The sequence below is a fragment of the Canis lupus genome, chromosome 18, assembly GCF_003254725.2.
Source record: "Canis lupus dingo isolate Sandy chromosome 18, ASM325472v2, whole genome shotgun sequence".
Taxonomy (NCBI): Eukaryota; Metazoa; Chordata; class Mammalia; order Carnivora; family Canidae; genus Canis; species Canis lupus.
This window is the reverse complement of record NC_064260.1, coordinates 52,881,189-52,898,381: the sequence shown is the minus strand read 5'-3', so window position 1 is coordinate 52,898,381 and position 17,193 is coordinate 52,881,189. Positions and strand designations below refer to the sequence as shown.

General features: G+C 58.7%; 2 protein-coding genes across 4 annotated transcripts in view; one reads left to right on the top strand and one right to left on the bottom strand.

Annotated features, from left to right (window-relative positions):
* Window positions 1-17,193, bottom strand: part of MACROD1 (mono-ADP ribosylhydrolase 1) — a 149,714-nt gene that overhangs the window by 78,882 nt on the left and 53,639 nt on the right.
* Window positions 1-17,193, top strand: part of FLRT1 (fibronectin leucine rich transmembrane protein 1) — an 81,284-nt gene that overhangs the window by 46,622 nt on the left and 17,469 nt on the right. For 2 of the 3 annotated variants that reach the window (XM_049096695.1, XM_049096696.1), the window contains one exon: window positions 14,653-15,576. The exons of the other annotated variant lie outside the window; for it this stretch is intronic. The gene's annotated coding sequence lies outside the window, so the exon portion shown is untranslated. The remainder of the gene's footprint in view (window positions 1-14,652; window positions 15,577-17,193) is intronic. 3 annotated transcript variants of the gene reach the window in all.

Sequence of the window (17,193 nt, the reverse complement as noted above, 5' to 3'; positions counted from 1 at the left end):
CCAGTCCCATTCCTCACCTTTCCCGAACCCCGGTCCACCTCCCTGTGCTGCTTTTAACCCCACCTGGTGGTGGCGGCCACAACATTACCTCCTGGGGCGGCTGCCATGATGATCTACACCCCCCCAAATGCATATTTGTCCTCTGCCAACGGCGCACAATTAACATTCCCACCAGTAAACGATGCGGGCCATATTTCACCCGCACCCAAGTGTGGACCACAAAGGCATTAACATAAATGATGGTGCAGTTAAGTGGGGCCTGGATTTGCATGTCTGGCAGCAGCGCACCTGCACGGGGCTTGCAGGCCAGGAAAGCCGCACAGCCTTGGAGCCCCCGCCCCAACTCGGTGCCCAGAGCTGAGCCCTCTGCCAGGACCCCAGGGACACAAGGAAAATAAGCCCGCTGCGATCCTCTCCCGGATGGAGGTGGATGCTGCTTCTGCTGCCTGGGGAGGGAATATGGGTGCGGACTAGGGTATTGGGGTCACACTTCACGGCGCTCCCCACCCAACTTCCCTGCTCCCCTTCCACACACTGCCTGACCTTCCCAGATGAGGTCAGCCCCCGACAGCCTGGGCTCTGTTCTCCCCAGGGCTCCCACTTAGGGGCAACAGGGAGGGGTCCCTGGGGGTGTCTGACTCCCACCCAGCAAGCTGTGTTCTTGGGAGCCAGGACAGGCTGGGTCAAGCTGGGCATGCCCCCCACCATCACCACCCCTTGCTAGAGCTTAGGCTGGGAGGCAGGGACCCAGGTCCCAGGCCACAGATGCCCCAAGGTGACAGCAGCCAGCAGAATGGGGACAGCGTCAAGCCAACCTGGATGGGGATGGCTGGAGGCTGGAGGGGAGGCTAGACTCCTGGCCCAGCAGGGCCTTCTCCCTATGGTGATCCAATGACCACTTCCCTTGGGTTGTTTTGGAAGTGAAGAGGGGGCAGGCTAGGACAGACGAAGGCTTAGCTCCTCACTTCTGGGGCAAGGGAGAGAGCCAGGTCCTGTTGGGTGGCGAATCCGGGTCTCTTCAGCTGCTAGTGGGGTGTCCCAGGAGGGCTCTGTCTGAAGTCACCCCACCCAGCGTGACTGCACAGAGAGGTCTGACCTTCACTGTGTCCCCATCAGCCCCTGCCTCTCCCGGCCTCCTCCTCTGCTCCTCCTGTGTGCACCTGGGTCCCCTAGTGAATCTTCTGCCCCCACCCCAGGGCCCCAGGGACTCTGTTACTCAGAAAGTGCTCGGCAAAAATAAAGTTGAGCCACTTGGGGGACCTCCTCCAAGGTGAGTTGATAAAAGTTGCTGCCTCCTCTGGAGAGGGCCCAGGCCAGTGCCCTGGGGAGCTGTAGCCAAGAGACAAAGTGGGTGCATCAAGAGGCTCAGCTGGCAGGCAGAGCTGGGGAGGGGCAGCAGGAACACCACCCTGCCCCTCCAAGGCAGAGAGGCCTCGGACATGGCTGCTCTGGGAGCTTCAGATTCCTCACCTGTGAGAGAGGCTCCTGGTAGGGCTGCCGTGGGTGAAAGTGAGCCTGAGCAGAGAAGCCAGCCTCTCCTTCCCCGTTGGCCCAGGACAGCAGAAGGCTAACCCCACTCTGACCTGCAGGTGGCAGCTGGGACGATGGCCATCAGCTGTGGGGCTGTGTGATGCCTCAGTCCCGAAGCTCCCTTGGGCAGAGCTGCCCAGGTCAGGGGCTCTTCAGGAAGTATCCACATGTCCCCTCCTCCCCACTCTGGATAGCTCCGTGCAGCCTCCACGCCAGCCCCGTGGCTTCTGTACCTATCTGTCTGGCAGGTACCCGCAGAGCCACATGCCCTGGGACGCCATTTGCCTCTTGCCCCTGTGGCTCCAGGGCATCTAGCCCTTTACGATTTGTCTCTCCTGGTCTGGAGCAGGTCCCTCCTCCTCTCTGGGTTTTAGCTCTCCCATCAGCACAGACTCAGAGCCAGGTTGCCTGTATCAGCTGTGTGATCCAGGGCCAGTCACTGAAACTTTCTGGGTCTCAGTTGCCTTGTCTATGTAATGGGGACATTATGCTTCCTCGGAGGGTCATTCAGAGTATGAAGCGAGTCTGTGTGGAGAGTAAAAGACTTTGAACATGCGTGCATGGCACGCAGTAGGCTCTCAGTGGGTGAAGTAACTATTCTGTTATTACAGGGGATCAGAGCATATTCACAAAGTCACGGGTATTGGTGTCAGGAAAACCAGCAAAGGAGAGTGAGGCAGGCCCCACCAGCTGTCCCAGAGACAGATGCTGAAGCTGTCGAGAGGATCACCCAAAAAGAGAGGGGATGCGGCCGGAGCACCCCAGCTCCACCAGGCTCTCCTCCCTCCCTCTGAGCCGCCGGGGCTCCCCATGGCTGAACACAGCCAGAACCCATGGGTGTGGGAGTCCGCCGGTGACCAGCATCCTCCTGGTCCCAGAGCAAGAGGGGACTGAGCTGAAGGGAGAGCCTTCACAGCCCTTTGAAGTCCCACCGGCCTCAGAACAAGATGATGGTGTGTGGGTGACGGTGAAGGGTGTGGCCTTTCATGTCGGTTGAGAACACCCATGGGCTCTAGGTCAGAAAGAGCAGGGTGCAGCCTTGACTCTGCTGTTCACCAGCTGTGAGACTGGGGTGAGGTGATAACTGTCCCAGGTGCCCGAGGCCTGTGCTGAATGCAGGAAGGTCCCAGGAAAACCAGGGCCTCAGACTCCTCATCTGTAACACGGACTAGGAGCCCTCTGGCTGGTGGAGTGGGACCAGGACTCAACACAGGAGAGGTCCTGGGAAAATCAGATCACACCCAGCAGGGCCCGTGGGGTGAGTGGGCGGGTCTCTAGCTCCTGCTCGCCCTCAGGAAATGGATCCGATGGTGTTTTTCCATCCAGGAGCCTAATAGTCAGCAATAATTCACCATCGCGTTTCCCAGTGGGTAGGAAAGCCACAAATAAGTAAATTCAGGCAGCAGGGCACAATTACTGAGCCCAGTGCTTTATTTCCCCATCTCGTCTCCAGCCCCAGCTGGCATCGGGTCGATAATAATTTATGTTGCAGCCCCCGCAGCAGAGGGGAGGTGGCCAAAATGTGGTTACGTGTGTTGGAGTCCCCCTCTCTGTACCAGCTGTGTGCTCACAGGTGGCTGTGGGAGCTGGGGTGGGTGGGGGGTGTGACCAGGGAGGAGGGAGAAAGAAAGTCAAGGCGAGGGCAGGGCCAGCTACCTGCAGGTGTCACTGGAGGGGAGGTGCAGGCAGCTTGAGGGCTCTGCAGCCCCAGGCCTGCCTGATCCCTGACCACCCATCAAGGCCCACGTTCTGTGGCAGAGGCATCGTAAGATTAAAATGGGGCCCGGACTGAAAAAAAAAAAAATAATAATGAAATAAAATAGGGCCCAGAGAAGCGGTGGGTCTCTCCCCGCAGGCGGTTCTGGGTTTGTGCTGTGCCCAAGCTCCCAGGGAAAAACCTAAGGGGCAATGTGCATGGGGAAGAGACCCGTCCAGCAGTGGCCTTGGCCGGAGTCTCATCCACGGGAGCCTTAGAGTAGAAAGTGAAACAGAGTAGTATCTCCTGGGGTGTGGGGGCAGGACCTGGCCTCTGACCCCTCCTGGCGTGGGGAGGGGGAGTGAAGGGGGGACAGCTGAAGCCCTGCGCTGCCAGCGCTCGCAGTGCCCAGTGGAGGGCTGCGGGGTGCCCTGCGGTCTCCACAGTCTCCAGCCTGCAGGGCATCTGCCAGCGTTTACCCTGCTACGGAAGGAGCGGGCTATGATTTGGATGGAGTTCATAATTTACGTAGCAGATTTCATCATGTTTCATGTTCTGTCATGTTTTCTGCCATTACAATTTTATTCTACCCTCCGGGGACGTTAGAACGTGACAGTGGGATGCTGCAGGGGAGGAGTCCCAGGGCCAGGCCGGGATGATGGCTGCGGGCCTGGGGGCAGGCGGGGGCCGAAGCTTTCCCGAGTGCGTTGGTCTCAAGGGTGACAGTAATGACAGCTGACTTATATTTGTGCCTGGAGTGCCAGGCTGGCCCTTCATGCTGCCTGTATTCCAGCATGGCACTTCCCTCACCACCCCACCTACTGGATGTGCCAACTGATCGATGCCCGGAGGTGTAACACCTGGGCCCCAGGTAACACAGGGGTTGGAGCTGCATGAGGGGCTCAACTCCTGACCCCTGACTCCGGGCTGCTGCCACCTTCGGGTAACAGCCCTCCTAACCCAAAGAGCAGCTGCACCCCAGGGTGGCAGAGGGCTCATCCAAGGTCATCCGGCCCTGAAGCGCTGTCCCTGTGCCTGCTGTCCAGCCCCTCTTCCCTGTCCCGCCTGGCCTCTGGCCTCTCTCTCAGACTGAGCCCACTCTGGGGACTCCCACGCTGCTCCCGCCTCTCCAGCCCTCTCTCTGTCCCCAGCTGACCCTAGCCACACCTGGGGAGGCCTCAGGCTCCATCTTCTGCCAGGAGCTGGCTAGAAACCTGCAGACAATGGACAGGGGAGAGGTTTCCTGGAGCCCACTCTTAATTAAAGGGGCTCCCTCCTGGGCAGCCCTGGTGGCTCAGGGGTTTAGCACTGCCTCCAGCCCAGGGCATGATCCTGGAGACCTGGGATCGAGTCCCACATCAGGCTCCCTGCATGGAGCCTGCTTCTCTCTCTGCCTGTGTCTCTGCCTCTCTCTCTCTCTCTCTGTCTCTCATGAATAAATAAATAAAATCTTTAAAAAGGGTTGGGGGGGTGCCCTCCGTCCTGAAGGCCTCTCAAGCCAGGGCCTATAGCATGCCCTGGTGTATTCAAAAGGCCTGCCTGGGTCCTTCCTCTGCTCCCCACCCACCAGAACATGGGACTACCCCACTCCTTGGCCTGTGTTAGGGGCAGGGCATGGCCCGGGGGTGGCTGGTGTCACTGAGCAGGGCCAGCCCCCTCCTGGCCCTCGTCAGAGGCAGTGTGACCATCCAGGGTGGCTGGTGACACTGCACATCCTCAAGACCAGCCGCCTAGAGAAGCTCTGAATAGAACTCTAAGGAGGGCTCCAACTTCCACCCACCGATGCCTCCCCTTTTCTTGTCTTGTCTTTCCGCCTGGCTTTTAAAAAAAATTAAACACGGATGGTTTCATCTTGGGAGAATTAGTATTCCAGGCAGGGCTGGGGGATGTGATTAGAATGTCAAGGCTGGAGCCTCAGAGCTGGCAGGGAAGGGAAGAGGTGCTGTGCCTGGCGGGGGCCCTGGGTGGGGGCAGAGGGCTCTGACCTGCCTGTGAGGCATGGTGGGCCTTCCAGGAGTGGCTGCTTCTAGCCCCTCGATGCCCTTCTCATGGGGAAGGCTGAGGCTGACATGGCCGGTGGGACTGGCAGCAGGTCCAGGCCCGGAGGAGGAGGAGGAAATTCGAGGGCGGCTTGGGGCAGAGATTGGCCAAGACATGTGGCCCTGGCCCAGCTCATCTACCCCATCCAACCCCTTTCTCATTCGGCTCTCATTTGCTGAATGTGTGTGCTTACTCTGTGTCAGGCACTGAGCTAGGTGCTGGGCGCTGCAAATGGCAGGGACGCACTTGTCCTCAACCACTGCATGTCACTGGCACAGACCACTACCTGGTACACAGCAGACACCCACCAAAGACCGGTTAAATGGACATGTGAAGCATTTCCCAAAGCGTGCTTTGAAGAATACCTGAGTCTTGGGAGGTTACCAGGTAGCTGCTGGAGCAGACGGTTAAATTGCTACCTTTGCAGCAGGACTTCTCAGAGCCTTTAACATGCTCATGGGGGTGTCTGAGTGGCTCAGGCAGTTGAGTGAGGTTTTGGCTCAGGTCATGATTTCAGGTGAGGGATTGAGCCCTGAGGTGCATTCCACATTCAGCAGGGAGTCTGCTTCTTCCTTCTTCCTCTCTCTGCCCATCCCCCAACTCATACCTGTGCATGTGCTCATATGCTCTCTCTCTCTCAGAAAAATAAATATATATATAAATACAATGCTTATGGCCCTGTGAACCTGGGGGGAGGGAGCTCCATCCAGCCTACAGCCTCCACCTGTTTGAGCACAACCCACTAGTCCCTGGCCACACAGGAAAGGCTCGTGTGGGCATGGTGTATGGGCACAGAGCCGAGACAAGAGTGGGTGTGCACTCGGGTTCCATGGTGGACTCACTGTGTGACTTGGCCAGGCTCCAGAATATCTGTTTCCTCAGGTGGAGAATCGAGATGGTCATAACGGCTGGTGGGTTCAGCAAGGTGACATGTGAATGCTGCCTGCCTGGGACTTAATACAGGCTCTGTATCATTCACGCAGAGCACTTCACTCAGTGAGCCCAGGGCTGTCTGCAGAATTCCATCAGGTTAGCCATGTCACTGCTGCTGACACCCTCTGTGCCCTTAAGAGCTCACAGCCGAAGGGGGGAGGAATACACTTGGAATCCAAGGTGGACAGTGCAAGGACCAGGGTCGGGGGAGCCCCGAGGAGGGTGGATGCTGAGCAGGGGTGAATCGGAGGAGTGGCAGCGCGGCCTCAGGAGGAGGCCACAGGGGAAGGAAGCCTGTGTGTTTGCCTTCAGCCCCTTTGCCCAGGGGTCCTCCAGCCTGGTGGTCTGGGCCATCTTTGGGCATCTCTGTCTAACACCAATGTCTTCCTTGATGGAATCCCTGTCAGTACATCCGTCCTGGTCCTTCTAGATCCCCAGTCCTCCCAGAACAGGCTAGTCTTACTTCTTTGGGTCAACTGTCCAGAAAGCCAAGGACAGGAGAGTGCTGTCTTCCATCTGCCCCTTGGTCCCTGCCCAGCCCATTCTACCTGCCCCCTGCCCCTGCTCCCACTCCCCGGGCCTCCTGGCCCTGCAGCAGAGTTGTGCCTGCTGTGGGGTCCTGCACCGAACAGGGCTCCCGTTTGGTCTGATCAGCTGGGGGGCAGAAGCAGGGAAGGATCAGGGCGGAGACGACTCCCTTCAGGGCACAGCACAGACGCTGGGCCCCTCTGTGTCTGCTGCAGAGAGCCACCTTGTTCTGCAGACACAGAGAAGGCCAGCTGATAGCGAGCGGGGTGCCAGGAGAGCCCGAGAGGCCAGGGACTTCCTGAAGGAGGGGACTTGTCAGCCTGAATTGAAAGGTAGGCTCCGGGAGTGAAAACTCTTGAGTCACCCGGTCTGCCCCCATCTGACCGCAGGGAGCCTGGCACAGCTGTTTGGTCACTAACATTCCCAGATGCTGAGCAAGGGGACCCGAGTGCTTCCCCAGGGTACACCCAATGCCCCCACCCCCCGCTGCCCCCGGGCCTGCTTCCCGGGAAGTGAGTGCCTGTGCTTTGGTGGCCGTGGGTCAGGGCAGCTCCCAGGCCTGCAGCTCCCAGGCGAGGCCAGGCCCTGAGTGCTCCAGGAGCAAAGGTGCCAGAGGCCTCATTAGCCACAGCTTCCAAGAGCCTCGTTATTAACGAAAACGCGCCGCACATCCTTTCTCTTCCTCCTTCTCTCCTTAAGGCAGAGGCTCCCACATGAAAAGGAAAGTATACAATGAGCAGCAACGAGGAAGCCTCGGAGGACAGGCAGGCGTCCGCGCCGGAGGGAACGCGGGTCTACCTCGCGGGGCGCGCACGGGTGGGCTCCCTTTCTTCCTTTATTTTAAATAGTCTCTCTTTTTTCCCTTCCTCCTCATTCAGCTGGTCGCTCAGACTGCGCTTTAAGTCCTTTTGAAGTGTTACAACCATTTTCTCCTCTTTCAATTAACAAGAAAAGGAAGCTAATAGCTTTCTGAGCCACTCGCTGTAAATATTAACAAAGTCTGGCCGCGTGGCCGGGGCCCATGCAGCGCTGCTGGGCCGGAGAGTGTTTACGGGAAGGAGGGGAGGGTGGGTGACTTCCAACACGGAGATGAAAATCCCTTGGCATGGGCTTCCATGGTTCAGGGAAACTGGAAAGCTGGGGGAGCCAGGCGAAAGGGCGCCTGTCCCTAGGGGCCAGAGGATGGCATAGCTGGCAGGAGGGAGGTAGACATTTCTGGAAGAAAAGGCAGCTTCTGTCAGCTGCACACCCAGGTGACTTGGATGGCCCAATGCATGGCCTGGAATCCCTGGCTTGTGGCTTTCAGTGTGGTCAGTGGTAGAGGTCTTCACAGGACTGGCTTTTTTGTTTTTAAAGATTTTACTTATTCATTTGAGAGAGAGTGAGAGAGAGCACGCATGCGCACAAGCAGGGATGGGGGCCGAGGGAGAGGGAGGAGCAGACTCCCTGTTTAGCAGAGAAGCTGACTTGGGGCTCAATCCTAGGACCCTGACATCATGACCCAAGCTGAAGGTGGACACCCAACAGACTAAGCCACTCAGGTCCCTGGAGGACTTGCATTTGAACACAGCGGCTGGAGGGTGGGTACTGATGATCCACCAGACCATGGCACCTTCCTCTGTATGGTGTAGAGCTCCTGATGGACTCTGAGACTGAGGAGTGGGCTGAGGGAAGGAGTGGGCAGAGGAGGGAGCCAACAACTCCTTGAGCAGAGCCTGGGTTCTGAAAGGTCCTTGGCCTTCTCCCTAGAGGGCCTGCGGCTGTGACCCCCCTCACACATACACACACACACACCCCATGCCTGCCAGACACACCAACAAAGTGCTGCTTCATACAGGGGCTCCAGAGCTACCCCATGTAGGCCCTGTAGGGCCCGTTTCACAGCCAGGGTGGCCAGGGACCCCGTGTGAGAGCACAGAGGCACTGCTGGCCAGGTCAGAGCCAGTCTCTTCTCCTCCAGACTCAGCCGAGGGCCCAGGTGTGGGGAATTCACAGCCACTGTTCTGCTAGCAAAAGGGGGCCAATTTCCTGATAAAGATCTGGCCTTTGCTGGCAGCACCATGCTCCTCGCTCCCAGGGATCCCCCAGGGCTAGGCATAGACCCTTGTGTGTAGGAGCTGAGTTACAACAAGGCCTGCTAGCCAGGGCCAGGCCAGTGAGCAGCTTCCCTCCCGGGAGCCAGCAGGCAGGGGGCCTCAAGCAGGCCTGGGCCACCATTCTTGTCCTGTCATGTGTGGGCAGGCTCCGGCCACTATGCCTCTCCCTGTGGGCAGAGGGGCAGGCCCGTGGAGGGCTGTGTGCTCCCACTCCTCTCTGCCCCGCCTAAGCCTTCCCCTCCAGAGGCTGAGAGCAGCCATCAGGAGCCCAGCTGAGCCTAGCTGCCTGAGGCTGGCCCTGCCCCCTCTCCCACTCTTGCAGCTCTCCTGGGCACAGGGGGGTCCTCCTGCCACCTCCCTCTGCTAAGGGGAGACTTCCAAGGCACGCAAGGACTCCAGGTACCAGAGGTTCCTTCAGATGCCTGCCTGCTCTTCTGTCTCGTTGCTGCCCAGGGACGATAATACCCACATGGTGGACTTTCCAGGCCCCCACGGCTCGGCTACACTGTTGGGGCAGCACCCTGAAAGTGTAGACCAGGCCTTGAGAGCCCCCGAGACGGTGCGGGGGACAGGCTGCCAGGCCCAGGGGCAGGCAGGCAGGCAGGCAGTAGGTGCCAACAGTCTAGGCCGGTTGGGTCCCTGGGCTGCTCTGCCAGGCCACCACCAGGAGATGGGAGTGAATTCTAGACCACCTCTGGCCACAGCTGCCCTTGCTCCCCAGGTCCTGGCTTCAGCCCACTCATGGAGAGGGAGAGAGGGAGGGAAGGACCTCCCAAGGAAGAAATCCTTTCTCCAAGAAGCTGTCCTAGAAGAGCAGCCCCCTGGGACTCTGTAGCTGTTGGCCTCTCTGCTCTGGGCCCTGCCCGCCCTCAACACCCCCTCACTCACCTTCCCCAGGGGTCTGTCTCTGAGGGTGGGTGCTGGCAGGGGTCCGGGCCTGCTGGTCAGGCAGCAAGGGCTCCTGTAGTTGCCCACAGACTGGCTCCCACACCCACTCCCACACCCAACTGACAAAGTCTGGGTTTTGTCGGGAAGTGGTTTAATTAGCGGAGTGGAGGCTTGGGGGTTCGCACTGTATATGCAGGCTCTCTCGCCTCCACCTCTTCTCACCTGCTCTGGGGTGCCGTGCTGTAGTGCCAAGCCTGGGGGCCAGAGTGAGTGAGAAGAGGGCAGGAACAGGGCAGAGGGAGGAGCTGGAGCCTCCAAACATGCCCTCCTGCAGAGGCCTGCTGCGGCCCCCGCCCCAGGCACCCAGAAACACCCCCACTCAGCCAGGCTCCAAGCCCCACGGCAGGCTGGCTGTGCATGGTGCTGCTTCAGGCCACCACCCTCTAGCAAGGAGAAAGGGGCGGGAACGCACTCAGCCTCCAGGCCTGTCTTCAGGTAGCCTGCCTAGCCATCCCCTTCCCCTGAGCCCCCCAGTATTCCCTACCCCCATCCCAGGCCCCCACCCCTTCCTGCTGCTGAGGACAAGTCCCAGCTTCTCACTGGGTCCCTCTCATGTACCCCACGCCCTCCGAATCTCCACGAAGGTCTGGTCATGCTTCCTCCTGCCTGAGTACATTCCCTGACTCCCCACTGCCCTCAGTGTGAAGACCAGGCCCCTCAGCAGAACATTCAAAACTCCCCCCAAGGCCAAAATCCCATCTCCCACTTCTGCTCAGATCACTGTCTCCACCAACTCCGAGCTTTGGGACACCAGCCTTCTCACCACCAAGCCCTCCCACTCTGAGCCACTGCATATGCTGTTCCTTTACCCGAAGTGCCCTTCCTGCCCCACCACTACTGTGCTGGCTCTGATCCAGGAGCAGTCTGTACTCCCAAATGGAAAAGCTCCCCCTGCCCTGTGGCCCCAGCCCCCAGCCCTCTGCCCCTGGAGAGAGGGATGTGGCCGTGACAGCTCCCAGGTCCGTGCTGCCACAAGAGAGGAGTGACCCACACGCCGTGGTCACTGTAGGGAAAGAGGAACAGGCCCTGTGGATGGCCGTCCTGGCGGGAGGAAGTCAGCAGCCACAGAACAAACTCTAGGTTTGAGTCACAAAGAGCCTTTTCATCTATACAGGTCGGATACAGATGCTGACCTCAGCCTGGAAGTCCTGCATAAAAGAAAACCCTGGGTCTCCTAGCTTGCACCAGCTTTGACCTGCTTGCGATGATCTAAACTCTGCCCTCTTTGCCACAGGGCAGCTCTGCCCTGGGAGCGGGGGGCAGGTGTGTTGTTCATTCAAAATGCCACTCGACCTAAGTTACCAGCCATAAAGCCCACCTGGGTTTCCAGCAGCACATACCAGCCATCTGATTAATGACACACACACATAATAATCCATCCCTAAGAGCCATAGGTTGAAATGAAGCAGGAGGGCTAATTGCTAATATAGGAATTAATATCAGCGAGTACGGATCATCAGGGCAGCTAGAAACTGCAAAGCCGGAGAGTGTTTCCAGTTCGGGGGGAAGCCCTGAGGTCGAAAGGTAGGACAGGGGCCCTAGAAGACGGACAGGCTAGGCTGGTGGTTGGGAGAGACCCAGCCTCACCCACCTGCCCCTAGCTTGCCACTGAGTTCACATGTAACTATCATGATGTGGGAGTCTGGGGAACCCCAGAACCCCAGCACAGTGTTACCTTCACCATCAGGCCCCCAGTGATGGGGCTGGGCAAGGCGGGTTTTTGCCACCATTGGGCCCTGTGTGGGTCACCTACTGTGGCCCTCCACCAATCAATGGCCTTCCCACTAGACTTCGAGCTCCTGGGATTCTCTGGATCCCAGCATCTTGCATGGTGCCGCTGGGAGCATGACTGGATGCAGTACACGTTTATACATGTTTACTGGATGGATGGAGTGGGGGAGAGAGATGGACAGACATGTAGATGGATGGAGGGATGGGGAGAGAGAGGGAGGGATTGATGCATGGATGGATAGATGGACAGATGCATGATGGGTGAATGGAGAGAAGGATGGATGAATGGAGAGACCTGGATGGATGGACAGATGACTGCCCAGGAGGGCCACAGGAAAACCCATGTTCCCTCAGTACAGTGGGCCCAGGGGCCACCATGTGTTTGGTTAATGGCGGGTTTCTGTTGCACTGAGCCTCAGTGTCATGCAGAGAGAGGTGCACTGGCCCAGAGTTCCAGGCCATGGATGTCTGTCATGCAGGTTGTGCGATCTTAGACAAGTGGCCCCTTCTCAGGGTCATGGTCTGCCCTGCCTGGCCAGCTATACTGGGTTGTCCCAAGGCTTAAGAGAGACAGCAAAGCAGAAATGACCTGGAAAAGGATAAGGCGCATGCACTATCCCCTTGCAGACAGTGTATGTGTACGGGCTGATCCAGCCAAAGTGGAGCAGCGTAGACATGTGGGATTGTGCACTTGGCTTTCTATCCCCCTTTCAAATTTCTTTTAGTATGGTTATGGTGTTATTATTTATAACACAGAGTAAAATTGTAAGCATCTCAAGTGCATACAAATGGAAGCTTTTATTATGTTCACCCAAAAAATGGTCCATTTGGCAGAGCAGAGACCTGGGGCTTGTGGGAACAGGGAAGCCGAGGCGAGGGGTGGTGGGCAGAGAATGCCCTGAAGGGGGAAGGGCCTACATGGCCAAAGTGGCCTGGGGCCCAGGAGGAGCTCCCATGGCTGAACCCTTGGGATTCCATGGATTCAGTTTGTCCTATTGACCACCCGCTCAATTTGACCACATAGAATGTCCGCATGGAGCATTCATTCTGCATTGTGTGGCCTTGGCCTGCCTACACGATCCAATAGTGCACCTGCTGGGGTAGGTAGATGTTCTCCAGGAGGGCACATATTTTACATATTTATTCCTGGGCCTGGTTTGGCTCAATGAGCGCAGGTGGCTACTAACTATCATCACTACGCACCCACAATGAGCAGAGCTCACACCTCCCAAGCACCGCCAGCCAGGCCGACCCAGGACAGACAAAGTCGGACAGGCCCAGCAAGAGCCTTGTTTAGACCCCAGTTTTTTAAATGAGAAAGGAGAGAGGGGAGTTCACAGGGTACACTTATGAAGCGCCTACTGTGTGCAAGGCACTGAGCCAGGTACTGGGGGATATGCCTCAGACAAGCAGACACAGTCCTTCCTTTCAGGACACTATGGTTTGTGTGACCACGTACCCCAAGAAGAAGGGGGCTGCAGGAGGTGAGGGTGATGCTGGGTGGACCCCTGAAGGAGCGGGGACTGCTTGGGGGGAGGGCCTGGGGAGAGCGGGCTTGGGGCATTCCAGGGACTCCAATGTACAGGTGGGGCTGTGCCATGTGGGGCTCCAGAGGCTGCGTAGGAGCCTTGCCTTTTTATCCCAAGGGCTGTGAAAAGGGCCTGGTGCCGGCAGGATAAAGCTGCCCTCCTGGTTCCTAACTTCAAAAGTAGAACTTAGGCCGTTTCTCTCTGTCGTGGGGGATCAGCAGCCATGGCCGGCTGGAGCCTCTGGGCTCCGAGGACACTGCCAACATCCTCTCTCCATACAGTGGCCCAGCCACCTCCCCTCCCACCCCTCAGGGGTACAAAACAATTTGCTCGTCCTGGCCAGGGAGTCAGATGACCTCATTGGACTGTTTCCATTTCTCACTTTCATAGAGAAATTACAATTTATAATCCGATGAAATCACGCGGGGCTAATAGCAATAAGAACCCACGCCATAGCCATCAGTCACCCCTCACGCAGGGACTATCCTGTCCCTCCCTCCTGCCCAGCCCCCTTACCCCCCCCCAGGGGCCACACCCTATCTGCCCACTGGCACCTCAGGGCCTGGCCACACAGGATCCGTGGGGTTTGCTGGTTCTTGTACCTCTTTCCTCCTGGGGAGGCTTGTCCCAAGATTCCCCCACTTATCCTGTCAGCCAGGTGAGCCTCAGCCTGCACTCCACCCCTAGTCCCATGTGCACCCCTGCCAGGCTGGACATCCAGGGGGGCAGTGCACTCCGCCCCTGCACCCCTAAATATCCTTGGTTTTATTTGTAACAGCCCCAGACAACAAGCATTTCTCAAATCAGCCACCTTCAGCCCAACAAAGGAGAGTGCCCAGATGCAGCGGAGCCCATCTGGATCCGATTTCAAACCAGAGCTCACACTCTCAGATGTGTAATAAAAGCTCTTTTGCAAAGAGGGGCTCCCGCAGGGGGAATGCGGACACTGGGGCACTGCAGGGCTTCAGCACGCCACGCTAATGAGAGGTGATCGGAGGGCTTGGGTTTTGTTTTGGATTCTGAGGAGCAGCCAGCCCTGCCTCCGGGCCTCTGTGGAAGGGGAGGATGGCCTCTGAGGGCACTGGGGGCGTGGAGCCCTGACCCTGGCCTAGGAAGTGGGGCAGCTGCAGGATGGAGGCCAGGGACTCTGAGACCTAACTTCTCCGCTTCCCTGCTGCTCCCGCTTCCCATGGTGAGGAAGGCAGTGCTGCTTCTGGAAGCCGAGACCGAGGTGGCCCAGTTGGATCCTTTGAATGACATTTTAGCAAGAGGAGCAGGTGCTGGGGGAAGTGGAGCCAGCTCTGGGCCGGGCAGGCAGCCCCTGCACAGCCAGGAGCCCTCAGAACTTCATGTCTCTTTCCGATCCTTCCTCCCCAGCGAAAGGAAACTGGGGAGCTTTGAGGAGGGTGCTCTGCATGGCCCCCTGTTTGTTCTCTGAATTTGAGAGGAGAAGGGAGATGATGGAGAATCATGCCAGCCCCCTCCGGCTCACTGGAGAGTGGTGTTCAAGAAAGCGGGTTCCAGAGGGATGGCAGGAGAGGGGGCCGTGCAGCCCCAGCCGCCTGTCCCTGCGTGGCTCCTCATTTTCCCGGCCTTAATCGCTTGTATTGTTTTTTGGCAGGTGAGGAGGCAGGGAGTGGGTGAGCAGAACTCTTTTTTGGACAGACAAGACCAGGGGGTGAAGCGGGACTAACTTGTCCCTCCCCAACCCGCCTCCCCAGCAAGAAAACCTTCTCAACAAACAGGAGAAGCCAAGCAGGACTGAGCACGCCCCCCCACCCCCCCACCCCCGAACATCTTTCCAAAGAGAGGCCTGACAGCTCAGTGGTGCATGTCAGCGGCTCCAGCCCCCCGTGAACGTCTGAACTCCTCAGCGGGGTAATGGACCCCCTCCCTCCCCCCCACCGGAGACACAGCCTGAGTGGCAGGAATACAGATTCTTTGGAGAGTGGCTCCCCCTCAGCTCTGTCACGCAAGAATGCTCTCTGCACCGGAGCCCATTCTGCCAAGTGACTTCAAGGGATAAAAAAAAAAAACTTGGTGAAGAAAAGAGGGTAAAAGCCACGCAGAAGCCTTTCAGAGGAGGTGGCCAACAGACAAAAGGGCAAAAGTTGAAAGAGGACAGTGAGAGGCCACCTGGGCAGGATGGACCCCAGGCTCTAGGGCATGCCTGGGGAGCAGGGGCCCAGAACCCCTTCAGGCTGCACGCGGGAGGCCCTGGCCTGCAGGGAGTGCCTCTACAGGCCCCTCGCGCCCACCCCTCACTCCAGGGGCAGAGGCCAGCTGTGCCTGAAGCCTACCGGACAGAGCATGCGACGCCAGCCCTGCAGCCACGTGTGAGCTCCAGGAGCCCGGCAGAGCAGAGCACAGCGGGGGTCTTCCCCCGCTCCCGGGGGAGCCCCTAGCTCCACCCAATACTCCAGCTCTGCAGCCTGCCCCCGAGTGCCGGGGCCACAGGGTCGGAATGTGAGTGTGTTCAGGTCCACCTCAAGTGGAAGCATCCAGAACAGAGACCCCAGCAGGCTCCGGGGCTGCAGCTCAGGAGGTAAGGCAGATGTGGATGGGCTCTGGGTGGCCCAGGAAGGCCCAGCAGCTCCTAATGCCCAGAGACAGTGTGGCGCATGAGGCGGCTGGGGCCTGCTCTCTTTCCAGCTGGGTTGCACTGGGTATCACAGACCTCCCCAGGTCTGCAGCTCCAGCCCACCCAGCCCACCCACAGTCAGGCAACTGACAGTTTCTGCTTGCTAGGGGATGGGTCTTTTGCTACCCAGTGGCCATGCTTTACCCCGGGGTGGGTGGGCCCAGGGTATATGGGAGTACCCTTTTCTCAAGTAACCTGCTGCCCTACCAGACCCTGTTGCTCCAGAGGAGAGGTCTCACTTTGAGCCCCTCTGAGTTCTGCCCAAAGGGGGCAGTAGTGAGGCCTCGGGGGAGGCGGGACCTTTGGTGACCTAGGTCACTAGCCATGGCACCTGCTGCCCTCCAACTGGAGGTAGTCCCTCCATCCAGACTGCCCCTGCCCTGCTCTGGAGGACCAAGGGTGGGGTTGAGCCAAAGCCACCACCAAAGGCCTTGTGCCCGCTGGCCTTGGGCAACAGTGATCTGGCTTGCAGTGCAGCCCCTCTGTTGGTGAGAGTGGCAGGCTGGGGTCCCAAGATCACACAGCAGGCCAGAGGGCCCCTCCTCCTCACTGGAGCTGTGGGCTGCTGGCGAGCTGCCGAACTGCCAGGGCCGGTCAGGTGGGGAGCTGGGTCCTGCCTGGGGGGGGCGGTGCCCACTCTTTTGGGCTCCCCCGAGGCCAGGAGGGAGGGCTCATGCTTCTCCAAACACAAATCCCTGGCAACTTCTAGCGGCAGCACCCAGGGCAGGGTAGGGAAGCCCCAATTCATTACCAAGATGGAAAATGACACTTCTTTGCACGCTTCCCCAGGAGAGGGGCTGATTTATGACTGCGCCAGGGCCCGGGACATTCGTCAGCCCGGCGCGACACGCACGCCGTCTGCGGGGGCATTAATAGCCGTGTTATTAGCCACCGGCGTGAAAGATGCCCTGCGGAACGGCTATTTGCTGTTATTTATTATAAAGGCGTGCCAGCCCGGCAGCAGGGCCGACAGGCGTCAGGATCGCAGGGAGCCCGAGCTTAGCCCCTGCCCACCTGGCCTCCCCTTGCTCACTCCTACCATGCGTCCCCCACTATCCAATCATTTGTCCCTATTTACCTCCCAGACCCCAAGAGGGGCTGGGGAGCAATTCCTAGGGCCCGCTCCTGCTCCCTAGGCCTGCACCCCTAATATTTATGGAGAATCTGCTCAGTGTGGGCCTCTGCCTCTGGTGAGCTGTGGAGCTTCCTTCCATCCCAGGGCAGAAAAGCAAAGAGAAACAAACCGGGGGCCAAGCAGATATGGGTTTGTGCCCTCTCCCTCCTGTTGTACGCAGTGTGACCTTGGGCATATCCCTTCCTCTCCCTGAATGTGCTCCCTGTTTTTGCACACTGGGCATGCAAGCCCTGCAGGGCAGCGGCCAGCTGGAGGGGAGAGGAGGTCACGAAGAACTGAACATGCAGCAGGGGCTCCCCTGGCCAGCCACTGCCACTAATGGGCCCCACTCCATGGGGCTAGAGGGGTCTGCAGACCTGCTGGCAGGGGAGGCAGCCCCAGGAGTC